This window comes from Rhodnius prolixus, unplaced genomic scaffold, assembly GCF_049639745.1.
Source record: "Rhodnius prolixus isolate KJV_2025 unplaced genomic scaffold, Rpr scaffold_6, whole genome shotgun sequence".
In the NCBI taxonomy this organism is placed as follows: domain Eukaryota; kingdom Metazoa; phylum Arthropoda; class Insecta; order Hemiptera; family Reduviidae; genus Rhodnius; species Rhodnius prolixus.
Genome location: NW_027411634.1, coordinates 32,339,906 through 32,353,845, shown reverse-complemented (window position 1 = coordinate 32,353,845; position 13,940 = coordinate 32,339,906).

Below are 13,940 nucleotides of genomic sequence, written 5' to 3'. Positions count from 1 at the left end.
TATTACTAAGTCTTACATGGTATTGAGCCAAGCTTTCTCGGTAAATAAAAGAATTAAACTGAAATCGTATTCAAAAACTTTGGCTTTAGATAAAGTATAAGATGGTTACTTCTTTCTGTGCGTTTCAAAAATATTAATTTCTTATAGACTTAGAGTCAAACTCTTGGAGCTTAATAAGACAGAGGTATATCTTCTAAGGTTTGTAACCAGTGTGCATCTACCCAACTAACCAATACATTTACCAACTGTGTGTATTATATATCTGAATTTTTCTCGCTTTTCAAAAAAAAAAACATTTTAAAAAGTTTAAATCAGTAAAGAAGAGCTCGAGTTAATGTATTCATTAGTCGCTAGAAAAAGTAACTACTACTTAAACAGCGTTTACAAATATCTTAAGAATTCTTCATCCAACAGCCTCGCTAATTCGCTTAATTCATCATTATTCTAAATATTCCCAAGATCATTTATAAATATTCATGACATATAATATTCTTATTTAGTAGTGAATCAGGGAGAGCAATATTTTCTGATAACCTTTAATTTAATTCTTTACCTAGTTCTCAATTCCTACCATAGATGAATTGAAAGCTAACTAAATGTAAGAAAACCCAATTTCATGTTTGATCTAAGTGCATCAGGCCTAATTTTATAATTGTACAATTACCAGAGAAAGAACTCTAAATTTAATACTTCTTATAGAGATCAAAGAAAAATGTATTTATATAATTAATATTTGCATTCTGTATAACCTGTTGGAATGTTTTTGTTTTTGGTTTAGTTCAATGTTATCTTTGGTTTAGTCCTAGAATCTTGGATTGGCCGTGGTATTTTTTCAAAATAAAGCAGTTAGAAAATGTGCAAGGAATATTTTAAAAGGTTAAAATGTGGTTTACTGTTTGAGAACAAATACAAGCTAGAGCAGAGAACTTACTAGCCTAAGAAGGAACACAGCAATGTGGTAGAGAAAGTAAGAATGGACAAGGCGAAGAGTGGGCAATATCTACACCTGGAATGAACGCCCTTGCAGCCGGGAAGAAGGGTGCCCCTATACTTGAATAATCCATCCCAGTAATCAAGAATGCCAGATGGTACAGGTTCCAATGCAAACACATCAACCCTCGGGAGTTCCGCCACCCTACACCATCGTTCCTTATTCTTGTACAGGAATTCTACAGCCCTAGTGATAGTAAATCACTGACATATTTAAAATTATAATTATGGAACTCTCTTACGTGAGGAAAAAATGAAATATTTTTAATTATCAAAAGTTTATAACATTAATTTCTTCAAACCTCCCTTTTTTGCTTAATGTTTAGTTATTCTGTTAACAGCATTTGTTGTGGTTTTAAATCTGAGCCCTCTGCAAAGGTTGTTGCCTCAATTAATAAAACGTACAGTCACAAATAAATAGGCTGTGCTTGCAATTTCAAAAATGCAATCAATACTTACACAATCTGTTGCCCATCGTGTAAACAAATGCTTTACGAAATTTGAAAAAAAATAGTTTTATTTTATTCAGATCTTTCATAGTCTAATACGCTAATGGTGATTAATTGAACCAGTGACTGGACCGGAGATCTCAGGTTCGCCTTCAGCTGGCCGAAGACTTGGTTCTTCCAAGTTCATTGCTTAATGAAAGCAGAAAAGTAAAATAGTTAGTAAAGTAACGCCTATTTTTTTCAGGTTAGCTTTACCTCCCCACTTCCGAATTAGATGTCGTGGATGGAAGCGACTAGCAAATATACTTAACTGTTAAGTTCTCCTATTAACCAATAAATAAAATCCAAGACCTAGACCAGGCATCGAACCTAGTAAAACAATACATTTTAGCTTTGAAGGCCTGCCTCTAACTGTTTTGACGCCTTTAAAAGCCATAATCGAATATTAATTGTAGAAACTGGCTCAAATTTTGATCTTTGAACGTAAAACTGAGTGGTTGTGCATGTTTGAAGCCATTATGAAAGCAGTACTGAGTCAACCACTTTAATTCTACGTAGTTTAGTACAACTGTATTATTAAGTTTTTGACGTTGGGATGAAGGCTTAAATTTGTTGTCAATCCTGCTTAAGATTAGATCATTTAATTAATTTGTAAGATTGCATCATTATGTAAGCGAAAAGATTTTAATATATTATATTCGATGTCATGGGTAAAATTCAGGATAAAGACCCAGAACTGCTAGAGCATTGGGCTGAGAGAAGCACGCTTTAAATGATGAAGATAGTCCAGGTGTAGCGGATTCAATAATGGTACAAACAATAAGATGTTTTAAATGACACATTGTTGATGATTAGCTGCTAAAACTGGTGGAAGATAATTACAAGTTGAAATTAACTTATTCTTTTTCTTATCTCTTACTACTTTTGGCCAATAATTTAGATGTAAAACTGGTTCACTATTGATTTTGGAATTCACGTATTATGCAACTACAATTGACCAGAAAATTTTTCGCTTACTTTATTAATAAATGAACTCTGACATGAACCGAATATTAAATTCATCTTTTTTTCTTCCTTTTTTTCAGGGCGCAATTTTTAATTAAAACTCCTAAAACATAAACTATCATTTCACTTTTAAGTCGCTAAAAACCAGGTCAAGCAGAGAGTGCAAGGCGGATATTAAACTTCTCGTTAATAGCACTTAGGATTAGTCAAAATTAAAATCTTATCTAACACTTTCATTCTATCGTAAACTCCTTATAGCGGTAGTTCGTAATATCATGAATGTTTTATCTGTTATTTCTTATATTATTATTAAAAGAATCGAACAGACCAGTCAGTAAGTCTAGTGATAAGTCAGGTCAAAAGGATTACTATCATGAAAGTTATTACTTCCGTTTTTCATTGAAGTGATAAATTCTCTATATCCTTTAATTAGTGAGATCGCGTAATGATTCCACTAGAAATTGTTGCTACCTTGAACGGGGGCAAATTGAAGTCTATCCTCATTGTATGTGTATTTCCTGAGTTCGCTGTGCTCGCAAAAGTAATATTTTGGAAATAGATCGGTGTAAGTTTGTATGAGAATACGTGTGAAAGGTGAAAACCAGTTGGAAACAGCTTGAAAAGTTTAGTCGAAATTGGAAAAACTGAAGGGACTAGATCAGGGGTCCCCAAACTACGGCTAGCGGGCCACATGCGGCCTCCTGAGGACATTTATCCGGCCCCCGCCGCACTTCCGGAAGGGGCATCTCTTTCATTGGTGGTCAGTGAGAGGAGCACTAAATGTGGCGGTGCCGCAAAGCGCTGCGTCGCTCATGGACAGTACTACTTCCGATGACGCGTCACGGCTCCGAAAACAGTGTAAAATAACAGCAGAAGTAGGAAGAAAGTCCAAAGCACTATAACTAAACCGGAGCAGGCCCATAGTTCCCGCAGAAATACTGGGCAGTTTGGTGATTTAAATTTACTTGTTCTTTATTTGAAATATTCTATTTGTTCCCGTTTTGTTTTTTGTTTTTTTTTTCTTTAAAATAGGTTGTTTTATAGGCCGGCCCTCCAACGGTCTGAGGGACAGTGAACTGGCCCCCTGTGTAAAAAGTTTGGGGACCCCTGGACTAGATCATTTAAGGAAAACACTAAGATTCGCAGCGTCATATCCAAATGAACTAATTTGCTATCGCTAACAAAAATAGTTTATAATTGTTTCTGAGGGAATTTACTCTTAAGAGTTTTAAACTGTTACTCTTAAGAGCCTAGCTTATTATTCGATCTAAATAGCTGCCTAGTTGGTAACTTTCCAGTCTTCTGACACCCTCAGCTTCTAAATAGTATTTTTCTATTTTCCGGAAAGAATATGTGTGCGTCTGGTTTCTGAAATGACATGTAATTTTTTCTATCTGCTGCCTTAATGCACGAATTTTTGTTTTACTTTTTAATTATTCCTCGCTACTTAAGTTAGCGACAAAAGGCGTAGATTTCTGTTGGATAAAAGAGGTTCATCAACGACCATCGGCATTCTGAAATTTGGCAGTAACGTTTTTCAATTTTCAATTAAAACTATTTGAATGTACAATTGATATTAATTTCAACTAGAATAATGTTCATTTTCTATGGGACTATAACTATTAAACTGGAATCATGTACGTAAAAAATTACATCTACCGCATGATATTATGTCTAATGGGCGTTTGACTGGAGAAGGCTGAAGCCGCTCTACTTGTGAGTTATTCCCACTCTAATAGAGAAACTAATAACGAAAGTAGAAGGCAACACAACATGCATCCTTCGATGTATTACTTTAAAGTTCGGGCTTCATTTATTTGTAAAAGCACTTAGTTCGAAATAATACAACGCACTTGCAAAATAGTAAAAAAAAATGATCAATATTTTCTTTTTGAAAATAATTTCGGGTGATCACTGCCTTAGAGTCTGGATAGATATCCTCGGCTCTGATAACACAATAATATTAAGTCTAAAATTAAATTGAATAACTAAAATAAACTATATAGAAGTTTTTGTTTGCTTATTAAAGTTGAACTAAAGCTTAAATGCTTCAACTTAAAAGCAAACCGTATTAATGCAAAAATTATGAATCCATTATTCAACAATACTATAAACTTTGCCAGCTTTAAATAGATCCACGAATTATTCTCACTTTGACACAATTTTTCTTTTATTTCTTCACTAATGAGCTGTCACAGATGTTATAATCTTTATAACAGTTTATTCCAATTAATTGATTTATAAAATAGTCTTTTTTAACGGCTTCTTAAACTCGAAATAAATTATTTTTAGCCACTTCTCTTTCCCTCAGTTATTCGTCTAATTAGTTAAAATTTGTCCTACTTGGTTAGCCCCGTCCTTTGTCGTGTTTTTTTTTTATCTGTACAAAGAGAGCTAAACTATTTTTTTTTAGATTAGAAAGATATACGAGGGTCGTTTGAAAAGTCCGTGCAAAGTCAGAGAGATAGCACTACTGGCGCGTATCGAGGTTATGTTTAGTTAGTAGCATCTCTTGGAAGAACACACACCAAGTTTCAGCCAGATCGGTCTATTTCTTTGTGTTTGGCATTCGTTTGAATCGAGGAAGTCGAGTGATTTTCTCACGCTTGACCAAAAACGAAATCGTGTGAAGTGTTACAAGGACGGTTTGCAGCTGTTCCAGAAGAATCCGCATGACTTTAAGCGTCGTTTCGTCACTGTGGATGAAACATGGAAACATCACTACACTCCTGAGACCAAAGAACAATCTAAACAATGGGTTACCAAGGGGGAATCTGCGCCAAAAAAGTCGAAGACCGTTCCTTCGGCCGGAAAGATTATGGTGACTGTCTTTTGGGATTCGCAAGGAATAATCCTCATCGACTATCTGGAAAAGGGTAAAACTATTACAGGTGCATATTATTCATCGTTATTGGACCTTTTGAAAACCGAGCTGCAAGAAAAACGCCCACGATTGGCCCACAAAAAAGTCCTTTTCCATCACGACAACGCACCAGCTCACACCTCAGCAGTTGTGGTCGCAAAATTAATGGAAATAGGGTTCCAACTCGTTTCACACCGCCCCTATTCTCCAGACTTGGCTCCCTCGGACTACTATTTGTTCCCCAATATGAAGAAATGGCTGGCGGGAAAAAGATTTTATTCAAACGAGGAGGTGATTGCAGAAACGAATGGCTATTTTTCAGATTTGGACAAATCCTATTATTCGGAAGGGATCAACAAACTAGAGCAGCGTTGGACGAAGTGTATAAGCCTAAAAGGAGACTATGTTGAAAAATAAAAAAGGTTTACCCCCAAAAATTAAGTAGTTTTTATTTTTGCACGGACTTTTCAAACGACCCTCGTATAGCTAACTATCTTTATATTAGTTATGTAAGTAGACGGTTAGATACTTAAAAGTATACACGAGTAACACTGCAAACAGTGATCTATACATTACATTAATACATTAATTTAAGTAATGTACAGTTATAATTGGAAATATTTTTTTTTTAAATTCCCAGATACATCTAGGTTACTAAGATCTAGAATAGAGAGTTCTTCACACTTGACCTTACTCAAGCTTTAATCATACTTTCCTATCTCCTCATCTGCTAATTATTCACATACCTACAATAACCAAAAAACTTTAATTAAAACTATTGGGTCCCCACTAGCGCCAACTGGGATCGTGCAGCATCCTAAAGTGAAATAGCTGTTCCAGGACTTTATAGGAGCTCAAGAACATCTACTTCCTACAGCCAACAGACCCTCCATTCCTAAATACTCAGAAGAGCTTCCTAAAAAGATGCTAGCCACGGTATTCCTCTCTAACTCCAGGTAACTACCATTTATTCTCTCCAAGAAGATTGTGAGCTCTCCTTTCACGTTAAGCTTGACTTTCCGCAGGGAGGCTACCCCAGATCAAAAATAGATCCCTCTCAAGGGGTAAGTTTAGGAAGGAGAGAGGAGCCGCAGAAATGCCAGAAAACTAGGGAGCCAGCTAATCGGGATGGATCATTCCCTGGCGTCAGAGAGATCTTAGTATTGATAAAAATGTATAGAATCAAACCGACTGTAACTGATCTACACTATATATATTAAGTAAAAATACGGCCACTGTAAAACACATTAACAAAAGATAAATTTAACAATTAAAAATAAAGTTTAAATAAAATGGAAGAAAATCAACTTAAGAATGAAATAGATAAATCTGTGAAAAGGAAAACGTATTGTTATAACAGTTTCACCAACCACCACTTCCTACAGAGGGCAATTAAACCTCAATTTTCCCATTTCTGCACCTGCATCCGGCAAACTTGTCCCAATAGTTTATTTTATTGCTATCACTGGTAGAAATGTGGTTAACCTAACCAAACAGAACTTTCTTATACATTTTACTTCTAAAATGAATTTTAATTATTGTTCCTTTAAATTTAATTACAAACTCTGACAAGTAAAATACGCTTCCTTGTACATAATTTTTTGGAGTAAACACAAAGTTTTGATTCATTAAATTCACAAAAAGGAGGTGGACCCATTCAAGTATTACGGATCAAGTTAAAAAGTAATGGTCATTGCGATAGTGATTACAAATATAGTAATAGACCAAATTTGAATTAATCAGTTCACAAGTTTGAAGTAAATCGTAAAAACAAATTAGTACAAAAATCAAAAAATTACAGTAATTAAACAAAATCCGCTCAATTAAGCGCTTAAGATTGTCCGATTTACACCAGAACATAATTGGGTTTAAAAATACTTTTTAGAAAAAATTTGAAATAAGAAGTAGAAATTATTAAATAAAATCATTATTAAAGAGAAAAAATACTATTAATTCTATTAAATATAAGTAAATTATTGAAAAAAAAAATTACAAAAATCTCTAAACAACCTTGGCAAAAACTGTCGTATTGGAAGAACATAATGTTACAAGAGCTCATAGTTAAAAAGAGGCGTGAGCAGTTCTGATGGGAGGAGATAGACATCAACCAATCACAATGCTGCTTTTTTTGGGGGTAGTGTACAATGTAATTTACCCGCCAATCACAAGTTGATGGTAGCCATCGTATAACTCGTACTAAATTCTGATTTGGCCAATGCATTACCCTTCTCATTTACTATGTTCACTCCTAGTTCTACATTGAGCTCCTAGTATGTTATGTTCTCCCGATATAAATCTTTAATTTTCTTTATTTTAGGAATGAATTTTTTTAGAAATAATATGTTTCTTATTTCTTTTTGCTTAATATCTTTACTTATTGTTTTATTTATTTAATAAAACATTATTAATTTTAGTTGTTAACGTTTTTATTTTTCATGATTTTTTTTTAAATTTATTTTTTCATCTTTTATCAGATGAACAGTGGGAGATTTATTCATTTTTTTCAAGTTTTTCCTAACAAAAATTCTCTTAATTTGACTGAATCATTGATACAGAGTTAGATCGTTATGTTCTACTGACACAAATCTTCAGTTTTGTCTATATTTAGGTACAGATATTTGATAAGTTAGGCTAATGTTCATTTTTGCTTAATTAGTAGGTTTTTTAACAAATTAAATTGTTCAAATTGTTTAAGGAAGCACATATCCGCTTCACAGTTGACTGTAAAATAGTTCACTGTAAAATCAATTTAATATTCTGAAAAGGATTCAAATTAAGGAGATAGATCTTTAAGGAGAGGTATTTGAAAAGCAAATCGTTCTAATGATTTATTCGCATATTTTGTTCAATGAATTTCTTCGACCAACAAAAAAATGAAATGCTTAATGCGAAATAATTATTAGTGCTATTTGTATAAAAGCTATGTATATTAAAAGATCATGTAACTTAGGAGGAATAAGAGCAGCAGGAGCGGTAGAGAGGATGGGTGGTCATAAATATAGGTCTAATACACTAAGCGACTCTATAGGTAACCTTCCTGAAATATTACCGCATTTATGTGCCATTTGTGAGTTATGAGGCGAAGAGTTCATCCTGTTTATATAGAGGATAGAGAAGTAGAGGTAGTGGAAAAAGAAAACGGATGTAAGGTTTGGCGGGTAACTAGAAACCAGTATCTGCTAGAATAGTACATTCACAGGACCAATGTACTTAATATTTGTAGGAATCTATAGGGGGAACGAAGGGGAACGCGAGATGTGAAAAACAGTAAGGAGCGGCAAGTATGTAGCACATTACGGTGATTTGTATTGTCTTAGAGGAAAGCTGGGAAAACAGACTATGGGGTGGGGGAGAAGTGCTATTAGTAGTGGCCATGCATTATCCAGTTATCACTACTAACACACTAAATTCCCTCCTCTGCTCTTCCATCCCACAATAATTTCCCTTTTTCTTCTTATATTTGGCAAACTTAGAAACAGTACTAAATTTACTGTAGTCTCGCTTAATGTTAATTACCTTTCTACATGAAGAAACTTAAAGTTACTTTTTCTTTAATAAATATATTATGCAATTTTTGGTTTTCGAAAGAGTTGAGAAAATTCGATTATCCCTTAAACAAAGACAAACAAAAATCTACTGTTACGTAATCTTAGGGAGATGGTCCATTTCAATATTTAAATAATTAATTATTGAACAACCACAGACCTTCACCAAAAGGTTTTCATGAGGTTTCTGTTATTCTTCATTGAAAGATGGTGAAATGATTAAAATGATAATATTTAAAAATGAATTAAAATAATTGAAAAATTAGAAGTAAAATAAAATTATAATGATTTTGGTCATTTCAAATAGAAAAACTCATTTCTTAGCTCAAGATTTGACTCTTCAGACAAACTAAGGATTCAAGATTGGCGAGGAATCGGTCAAATAAAAAACAACTCGTCTTTTTGCCTTCTTCAGGGCGTGGCTATGCGGGTTGGTTGAGTTACAGAAACTGTTTCGTACAGAAACGTTGGCAAAAAGATGAGTTGTTTTTTATTTGACCGATTCCTCGCCAATCTTGAATCCTTAGTTTAATAATTTACGTTCACGAAGCCTATATATTCATCTTCAGACAAACTAAAATGAATCACTACATAGACTATTTCACTAAATTACTATATTATAACTTGCAAACTAGGCCTTAAATAACATAACTCCTCTACAATATTTAAATTTGACCTGCCACTCCTTTAGCCCTTTAATATCCTAAGGAACAATGCATCTATTGTTTCCATATAAAGGGAGACCAGGAAATTCTGACCACCACCTGACTCAGACCATTATTTTGTCCCAACCTTCATCTTTACTAACATAAACTTGCTACTCATAATTTAAAATACTTTTGTAAGCTACAATTTATCAAAATGAAATAATTGTTTTAAATATTGTACATTAATGCTCAAATAGATAAATACTATCAAAGATAGGGATAATATCAAATGCAAATTTTAGGGCCATCTTGGAATGCCTGGCAAATATTTTTGAATAAATTTCTGCATTCTTATTTCGCTGAATGTTTCCATTAAATGTGAATCTTTCTGGATATCTATTATCTCCATTGGCATTTGTTTTGGGTTATATCTACAAATAGATAAGTGAGAAGTGGATAAGTGGAGCTGATATCTAAGTTGAAATCTTTAACTTGATCATTCATTTGTAATCAAGTATAGTTTAAATTTTTTGTTTATGTGCTTTGTTATACTAACTAATCTTGCAACCAAACTTGATCAGGAAAAAAAGCTGGTGTCTTATTTTTGTGTTTTAAAAAAATCAATAATGGTAAGGAAACTAGTTGTAAGATATTATTATGAAAAATGTTTCAAAAATGAAATTCCGTTGAATGTATAGCACTTTTGTTTGTTAACGTTGAATGCGTAAGGGACGCACGTTGTCTTCAAGACGAGTTTTAAGCCTAGATCAATGATTCACACCCGCCGGTCCTTAGATACTAATTTCGTTACCTTTTATTAATGAGCGAAATAAAATTTTGTACATTCTTTTCACAGGAAATGAGTATTTTGAGAAATGAATGATTACGTCAAACTAAATGACTGTGTGACTCTGAGTGTGTCAAAAGTAAGACCAAGAATGATTAATGTGATTGTGATTCATTAAAATCAACAATCTCCCAGTATTGTAGCAATATTATCTCAAACAAGTGATAAACACTAATAATTCGGAAAAGAATGAAAAAAAAAAAAATGTTTAAAAAATAGATAAATGAAGGAAGTGGGAAATTCCACAGCTGAATACATTGGAATACATTTTGCCGAAAATAACCTCGAAAAAACGGATATAAAAATGGATGAGTATAATGTAAAGATGAATTGTGCTCAACTGAAGAGAGGGGAGGATCCAGTCACGTGATAGATCTGTTCTGCATGTGAATGTTTTGAGAAACATGCTGATCCTTATCACAAATATCTCTGTTTGTCTGTCACGACATCCGTTATATACTATCCAAGGCGTGTCCTAAAAACAGAATAGCTGGATTACAAAGGAAAAACATATGTATATGATCATTGTATAGTTCCGATTTCTTCTTGCGCCAAATTGTGCATAATAAAACAGAGTTTACTTTTGATAAACTTCATGGTTCGAACTGAAGGGGAAAGGCAAACGAAGAGAATCTTCTTCTATAAAAACACGGAACAAATAGATGTTTAAAATTTTTTGGTGAAACAATTATTCAATGAAGATTCTGGGAGAGTCTCAGTGAGGGAGCAAAAGGCGACGGGACTGCAATAGCGGGCCTGACCTTTGGTGAATCTTCAGTATCAGTTTGATTTAATTTTTTTTAATTCTGCCATCATTGATCACAACCACTACAGCAATCTTAGCTCCCCAGATTGGTCGTCCTCGCATATTTCTACCTGGCGATGACCATTCTAGGTGACAGAGACCAACCATCTCACTTCTTCGAATCTCAAAACGTGACCTCATCGCTGAAGAGTACCCTTCTCAACCTTCTCGGCTATCAGTTCTTCCACTTTCCTGTTCTTGCTCAGCCAATTCCATTATTCATTTCCATGGCCTTTGACAGATTCTTCTAGTGCTCTTCTGGGAAGAAGAATCAGTTTTATTCCCATATGGTTAAGTATTCTGGCTTTTACCAAAATGGAACCTGCAAGATTATTGTATCAGGCTTTACGATACTCCCTAATTCCTGAAGTTCTATTGAAAAAAAAAACATCTCTAAGCATCATTTCCATTATTTCGCAAATGCGGGATACTTTCCGCGAATCTTCCCTTAAATCACACGTCATTGATAGAGTACTTCAATTATTTAAAGTGATAAATCTCCAACATTATTTTGCCCCAAATAGAAAAAGATTTGTTTTCGTCCATTCAAACCTTCTTTGAGTGGTGCCGTCCTTCCAATGGTCATTAATTATTAATTCATGGCCATTAACGAATACAAAAATCCCAAAGTAAACAGCTAGTTGAGAGTTTGAACCACAATTATTGTTACATTAAAAAAAAAAAAACACTATTATTTTTTTTTACAGTTTCATTTTTCATATCGTTGAATTAATTGAAACATAATTACCTTGAGGGCTGCAAAATAAATAATCAAGTACAAAGGTAAACAAATTAACTGTGAGGCCATTGAAACATTATTATATATGTGGTATTGTTAATAATTCAGTGAATAATTAAATCATGTTTATAAATGTGCATTTATGTAGAAAGTAATTATCAAAGGAATTAATAATGCACCGGTAATCAATGCATAAACCCAATACAGCTTTAATAAATACAAATACAATGACAACTTAACATTTCTACCAGGTAGAAATAACAAATTTTACTGTTAGCCATTAAACAATAAAAGCCTTAATAAAAGCAAACGTTTAATAATAATGAAGTGGAATGAGCAATTATACAAACAAAAAAGAGTTCATAGAATGGTACGACCAGAGAAATGTTGAAATAATTGCTGAAATTTTCATCCATATTTGTACTGATTATGGATCAATACTAAAAGTAAAATTTTAAAAAAAAACTGAATGTGCGAGATTTTATTTAAAAATGAATCTGAAATTCAAACTACAATTTTGAGTTTTTGACAGACCACTTCTTATTTATTTTTCAAGGAAAAATGCAAGATTCAATAAACCTTTTATGGTCTCGAAACACTTCTACGGCATTCTGACGCTGCGATGAAATCAGCGTTCAAGCTCTGGGATCGCAGGAAAAAGAGTTCTTCAACGAAGGCTCATAAAAGTTTATGACAGATTTAGCCTAGACCAAAAGGTTCTAAAAGTTATCATTTACTTTTCTTTTTCTTCTTTCCCACATCGAAGCATTATCTTTGGCACTAAGCCCATCTTCTTCTTGCTGATCTAAAATTTTTGCCCATCTCTGCGTACCCTAAAATTGAAAATGTCTCCAACAGTGGTACATAAACTTATCCAAATGTGTAACCTATACCCTTCTCGCTTATTTTCTTAAGCAAGGCTTGACATCCTGCGAAATTTTGGACTACATCTAGACCAGACACTTACTTGAGCCTCCCAAACCAGGCTTAAACACTTTGTACTCATCAAGGAGGTACCATTTCCTTATCTATCTGATTTCTTAACAAATTCTATAAAGTAAGATTAAGAAACAAACGTTGAATTTGTCGTTTTTGGCACCGATACGTACAGCCTAAAAATTCAACACAAACTCTCCATTCAGAAAACTTGATCAAATCGTGAACGCTCCATTTTATTTGGCAGTAATATAACTATTCATGCAGGCCTATGAGGTCCCTTTTACGACAACCCAATTCCATAAATACATGTCGTCACACCTTTATCTTCAAAGAAGCAAATTGACCACAAACCACACTTCTATCCAATCGAAAACTGCTCAGACTACACTTAATTAATAGCATCATTTATACTTTTCATATCATTTAAATACACATAATATTTACGTTAGTAAAGTTTGTAAATGCAATAAGAAGTATATTTAAAAAAAAAAATTGTACGAGTAATATTCAATTGTTATAAATAATTTTCATTTTTTTTAATGACAAAAAATGGGTTATCACTCTGCTTATCTATTCTGTATTCGTTGCACATCTGGGAAGGGTTAAACATTTAGCCTGGCCTACAATACTGGTCATGTCAAATAAACTGTCCTGACTCGCAGGCTGCTTTTGTTAAAGAGGCAAGGGTAGATAGAAATTGGATGAAGTCCAAGTCTAGCTGAGCTAAGAGAACCAGAGTTTGGTTTATGATCCACTGAGCTAAAAGCCTCCCAAACTGTCGCTGGCTCACTACTGTAATGTCACGCATGTCCCGCTCCGTTTAACTCACTTAACAACCTACCGTACTTTTTACTTTTTTGAATTCTGTTCAAATGTTTTTTTACTTTTACGATTTATAAGAAGAAAAAAAAAATTAAAATTATATTACACTAAATCTACATTTATAAACGGTTAACATTAAGAGTGAACAGAAAACTATTTCGTTAAGAAACCTGTATTTCCATGAATGTATTGCGAAATCCCAATATCTCTGAATTGTTCAATATAAGCATTATGTTTTTTTTAAACATAATAATAGAAAGATGCAATATCGAATTGTATAGTTGAGGTT